This window comes from Portunus trituberculatus, chromosome 33 (genome assembly GCF_017591435.1).
Source record: "Portunus trituberculatus isolate SZX2019 chromosome 33, ASM1759143v1, whole genome shotgun sequence".
In the NCBI taxonomy this organism is placed as follows: domain Eukaryota; kingdom Metazoa; phylum Arthropoda; class Malacostraca; order Decapoda; family Portunidae; genus Portunus; species Portunus trituberculatus.
The window spans coordinates 6,555,596-6,561,874 of NC_059287.1; the positions used below are offsets into that span (position 1 = coordinate 6,555,596).

At 38.6% G+C, this 6,279-nt stretch overlaps 1 non-coding gene across 1 annotated transcript; it reads right to left on the reverse strand.

Moving 5' to 3' along the window:
- Positions 1-5,183: 5,183 nt before the first annotated feature.
- Positions 5,184-5,255, reverse strand: Trnap-ugg. Its single transcript has one exon. It is a non-coding gene; the product is annotated as a tRNA-Pro (tRNA).
- Between the last annotated feature and the right edge of the window lie 1,024 nt (positions 5,256-6,279).

Below are 6,279 nucleotides of genomic sequence, written 5' to 3' on the forward strand. Positions count from 1 at the left end.
ACGGACACTTGACGTGCGTCACAGGGGAGTTTTCACTACAGCCCGTCACATAAGCGGGCAAAATTCTTTACCTTCCATATATCCCTTTCATATTTTGAGTTATATATCACTTCATATTTTACTTTGTACATTTATATCATATCGTTACACTCAGGAATGACTGCTAAATCTAAACATCACAAGAAAACCTTTGCAAATAGATTATTAACAGAAATATGATGAATTGAAGTGAAAGAACAGTGTCTCCACTGTTTATAACCCTTTTAGTTTATTGCAACAATGCGCAATAACTTAACAATGATTACTAAAATAAACTATACTGTAGAACAAAGTTTTCTGAATGCGATGATATCTTCAGATTTCTTATAAAATGTTGTATAAGCGGTAAATGGAATAGTTAAGGATCATCACCATATCATAGCGCTCTACAAACGCTTGAAGTTTTCAGGCAATCAGTCACACAGTCACTCTAGCATAGTAGACACATCACGGGCTCCACTCGAGTCCTTTGCAGATGTTTTCCCGTAAATTGTGTTATCTCTCTCCAGTACAGTTCATTTCACACTTCTGATAAAGAGGCTAGAGCTACTGCTACAAAGAGCAAAAGATCATTCTTGACCTTTAACAAGTAAAACAACAACAACAACCGTTGAAGTAATAGAGAGAGAGAGAGAGAGAGAGAGAGAGAGAGAGAGAGAGAGAGAGAGAGAGAGAGAGAGAGAGAGAGAGAGAGAGAGAGAGAGAGAGAGAGAGAGAGAGAGAGAGAGAGAGAGAGAGAGAGAGAGAGAATCAGAATCAGGATCAGAATGTTTATTCCATTATACAATACAATGGTTATTCCTTACATGGTGTTTACAGCATATAAACATTGGGTCAGGCAACATGTAAACAACAGTTAAGATTGTTCTATATAGGAAAAATCACAAATACATAAAAAGTAGATAGACTATACTATCTGCACTAGAATCTTTAGAACGGTAAAACTAATGTCTTAAAACGACAATGAGTAAAATTATATAAGAAAAATAAAACACTAAGTCTACAAATAATCAAAATAAATTAAAAACATAGTAAAACAAGAAAAACACTTAATTTGTACAATAGTTATGGAGTACTAAACTGTTGCACTAAAAAGTGGCGTAGCAACTGTCGTTTAAAAGAAGAAGCGGTGGCGGCATTCCTGAGACAAGCGGGAAGGCTATTCCACAGTGGCGCGGCCACCAGTGCTGAGCAAGCCCCAGTGTGTGTGTTAGTGTGAGGGATATACAGTTGATTCTGTTGTCTGGTAGGAAGAAGCCGTAGATCACTGAGAGAGATCCACTTGTAGCCTAACGTTCATCAATATTCTTCATTAAATCATCTCTTCCTGTGTCTACAAATAACTTATTATAAGGTTCTAGACTATGTGTATATACATACATTATATATATATATATATATATATATATATATATATATATATATATATATATATATATATATATATATATCTTTAGAAGTGTTCTTCCTTACCACCAAACGTATAATCATCATTATCAGCACCACCATTACTCTCCTAACATCACTATCCTTAGTTTTATTTATTTAATTTTTATCTTCTCTAAGGGTTATTTTCTTCCTATGCTGCCTAACTTTCCACTCAATCACTTCATTCATGGCGAGGCTGCAGGATTTGTTCCATCACACTGTCGTAATGAATAAACTCGGTATGATATGTTTGTCAGATTTTTACGTATATAGTAATACAATAAATAAGAAAATATAATATCTTTTTTTCGGTAAATGTTTGTCTAGAATCGGTACTGACCTTTACTTTGGCATCATGTTTCACTGCCTGGAGCTCTTCCTGCTGACTATTTTGAGGTCTACATGAGTATGTGTCGCAGATTAATAATAACACTGACAGCGTTTCTTGAAAATTGATAAACTTTATTTAGACGCTGTCATATTTACAAAATGCATTAGGTTAGGTTTAGGAAGTTTGCCAAATAACAACATAGTGATCTGCGACATAGTGATCGTAGATTATCTCATTTCCTTGTACACAAATTATTTCACACAAAAATCCTCACTTCAAATAAGCAAAGGCTGCAAAATTTCACCTACCACAAGACTACATATAGTTGCTACATATTGCTACAGTAAGCTATGGCAGGCTACATGAGGCTATGCACACTTACGTGAGATATGTTATAAAGGTGGATGCTTAATTGGATCATTAACAATATAAAGAAGTAGAAATTATAATGAGTACCTAAATGTAAATAAAGTAAGTGAACACGAACAAGTAAAGCTTTGGCATATTTACCTAATAATAACTACTACTAGCCTTATTTCTCTCGTACTCCTCCGCCATTCCCCTAGCAACATAAAAAAAATGTAAATACAAGAAAGAAAAGTTTTGTTTGTTACATAACTACACGCAAGAATAAAAAAGTAAGAATATATAAAAAAAAAACTTTTCTCGCCTTACTTTCCCACCCAATCATTTTGTCTCTAGCTTTCAACACGTTACCTCAAAACGCACAAGTTTTCTAAGCAGAGATACGAGACACCTCATTATTCCGGTGAAGGAAACAAGATAAGACAAGACAAATAACAACACACGAGAAATGTGACTGCGTTTACATTTCCGAGCATGAAAAGGCGCGAGAATAAAAGTTTGGTCCATACCATAGACTATGTAACTTAAGGGGTCCATGTACATTAAATAGATAGGGTATACATGAAAGTTTGAAGTTTGGTAAAAAAAAAATAGTCAGGACGCCTTTTCCTTTTTTTGAGACTTTGCTCGCTTAATATTTCGGCAGGTCAGCCCACACACGGCCAGTATCCGGAGTATATTCCTACACTAAATAACTTGTAATAAATGAAGACAGCCAAGTTAATAAAGGTAAAGATTCGTAACAGTCACACACTCTCCCTAAGGCATTGTGATCCTTCTCTAACGCTCTGACTGTCTAACAAACTATTCCTGATAACCCCACACTAATATAACGAACTGTCCCTGATGCCTTACACTAATCTAGAGTTAGAGACGCAGAAACAGTGAAAGTGGACACTCAGGCGGGGATATTGAGACATGATTCCTGGTTAATACTCTCAATATCAGTCAAACCTGCACTGTCTAATCTAATCAGCTATTTATGATAATCTAAAGAGACACAGTGGAGTAAAGGTGAAGGTTTACAGCAGCCATGGGGGAATATTGAGGCTGTGTGGTTCCTGTGTCACGATTTAGGTTTGCCCAGTTCTCCTCTCTGCCTCAGCTAAGTAGACGTGTTGTGGTGGTGGTGGTGGTGGTGGTGGTAGTGATAGTGGTGGGTAAGGCACGCCACAAGAGCCACGAGTGGAGAGTGACGCGAGGGAGCAGTGGGAGTGAGAGGGAGGGAGTAGGAGGTAGGTGGATCAGGGACGGCTCAGGCAGGTGTGGCAGGAGGCTGTGAGATGGTAAGCCACTGATCTCTCTCTCTCTCTCTCTCTCTCTCTCTCTCTCTCTCTCTCTCTCTCTCTCTGATATGCCCTTCCGAATGTCGTTGTGCTTTTACAGTTAATATATACTCTCTCTCTCTCTCTCTCTCTCTCTCTCTCTCTCTCTCTCTCTCTCTCTCTCTCTCTCTCTCTCTCTCTCTCTCTCTCTCTCTCTCTCTGTGTGTGTGTGTGTGTGTGTGTGTGTGTGTGTGTGTGTGTGTGTGTGTGTGTGTGTGTGTGTGTGTGTGTGTGTGTGTGTGTGTCACGCAATATAATTCACTTTTCATGGACGACCTGGTTTCTTTTGTAACAAGACTCGTTGCTGTGTCATATTTGTCTTCGTCCTCTTAGTCATCACCTCTCTCTCTCTCTCTCTCTCTCTCTCTCTCTCTCTCTCTCTCTCTCTCTCTCTCTCTCTCCGTCTTCTTGTATTTCGTTTCTCTTGCATTCTTCCTTCTTCATGTTTGTTTAATTTTCCCTTCCTTCTTTCCTTCTTTCATTCCTTGATCTCTCTTTCCTTTGTAAATGCAGCTATTTGTCCTTGTTCTTCTGACTCTCTCTCTCTCTCTCTCTCTCTCTCTCTCTCTCTCTCTCTCTCTCTCTCTCTCTCTCTCTCTCTCTCTCTCTTCCATTCCTTATTTTTCCTTTTTCCACTTTTCTTCCTTTCTCAATATCATTCCCCTATTCCTTTCCCTGTCTTTCGACCCATCCTTTCATTTCCCAGACCTTTCTCTTTTTCTCCCTCACTCAAACCAACTATTCTCTCCCATTCCACTTGCTCCAATCCTTCACTTTCCCTTCCATCTCTCCCTTCCCTCCCTCAACACTCATCCCTGTATCGTGTCCACAGGTGACGGCTCTCGTGGTTCCAATTAATGCCAAGTGAAAGGCCTTTGATGTCCAGATGTCCCCTCACTAGTACACGAGGACCGATGCTGCTTCTCTCCATACTGTCCTCACGTATAATCTATTCAGTTCGGTGACTTGTAATGGTTTGTCAAGCTTAATTGAATAGTGTAAGATAGCATAGAGATGAACATAGATCGCGTGCAGGATTTCCACCACCTATGATCTAGTTAGCCATTTGATTGCTATGTTTTCCTCTTAAATCTAACTGGATGATGTACGACATGTATATACAAATGATACAGAGAGCACAGATAGAGCGAGAAAAGAAGTGAAAGTTGGGAATATGTTCAAGGTGGGAGAGTGGAAGAAGCAATAGAGATGATGAGTCATCTTTATATTTTCTAATATAATTTCTTGTCCGTTTGAGTCGTGTACGGTTACTCCAACAGTAAGAGCCATCAAGTCCCCAGCCGTCATTGCGACAAAGAAAGGAACATCGTCTCATGAAAGACTAAGTGGCTACGCTACTTATAATGTCTCACGTTTTCCCTTTTTCTGATTTTTTTTGTGTGAAACATCGACTGTAATTCAATTTTTCTGAGGAGCAAACGATACACATTGAAATGAGGATGACAGTCTGATTAAGAGGGATTTCAAACGTCAACAGACTTATTGTTCTTGCTAAGGGATTTGACTTCAAATTAACTACTGGAATACAGAAGAAATATCCACATTATAAGTTTGATAGCTTCTGGTATGTATTTTGAAGGAATAAACACTTTGCACGTCCAAGTTAAATTACTCTCAGGACTAAAATGATTATTTGAAAGGAGGTTAAATTTAAGCAATAATGAGAAAATACAGGGCCCGTCCGGGATTTGAACCCGGGACCTCCTGCACCCAAAGCAGGAATCATACCCCTAGACCAACGGGCCGATGAAGGCACACACGACGGCCTTCCTTCACTACCTCGAGTTCCGAAAGAAGACTTTGTGCCTCCGGGAAAAGGAGCGACTTGAACCAAAGAACGGGTGATTTATTTACGAGGTGGATCATGATGAGTTAGCGGATCCGGGAGTTTGTCTTGCGTTTATGGATACCTTCCCCTCCCCCTTCCCGGGAGTTCCCCGCGTCATAAATCTACGGAAGACGTCCAACTGGTTTCACGGTATAATGTGGCGCTGGAGGAGAGATAAGAATTTGAACGTTGAAAAATGAATTAGTATTAAGTACGAGCGGCAACAAATAGAGTGAATACAGGGTTAAATGAGTAAGCCTGGAACCACAAATGTACTGAGGCACATATGAAAAGGTAATTAATTGTTGACACTTCACTTTTAAAATTAGTAATGCGATACTAATAAAAAGAAAAAAAAATCCATTTTCCAATTAACAAAGATACAGTACTTGCAATATCTGAGTACGTAATCAAAAGTGTTCCCTCTTCTGTACTATGACTCTACAGCTTATGATGAACAAGACACTTCATTACGATCGTCTACATCACATAATTACATGAAACTCATAAGTTCAGCTTCATTATCAATATCTTCAATTTCATATATTCATGTAAATCTGATACGGAACTTTGTCATCAGCATAACAAAGCATTTTCTTACGTAGGCATCACTCAAATGTTATTGTAAAACACGGCAGAAAATATTAAACAAACTAAAAGACAAAAAAAAGAGTATTAGTTTCCCATGTCTTTACGTTCTTCCGAAAAAGATTTAAATTGTGGGATGGAAGTAGCAATAGATAAAGAGCGGGTTCTAGAATTTACCTGTGAGAGGAATGACAAAATGAAGAAACCGGTAAACTCGCAGATTATTAAGATAGACAAGATAAGTAGTATATAGCAAGCACTGAGCTACAGGGCGTGCAGTAACCAAAGGCAGAAAAGGAATAATCATAAAAATAGAAGCTAATAAGAGATAAATTGCAGCGGTGGGTGAAAGA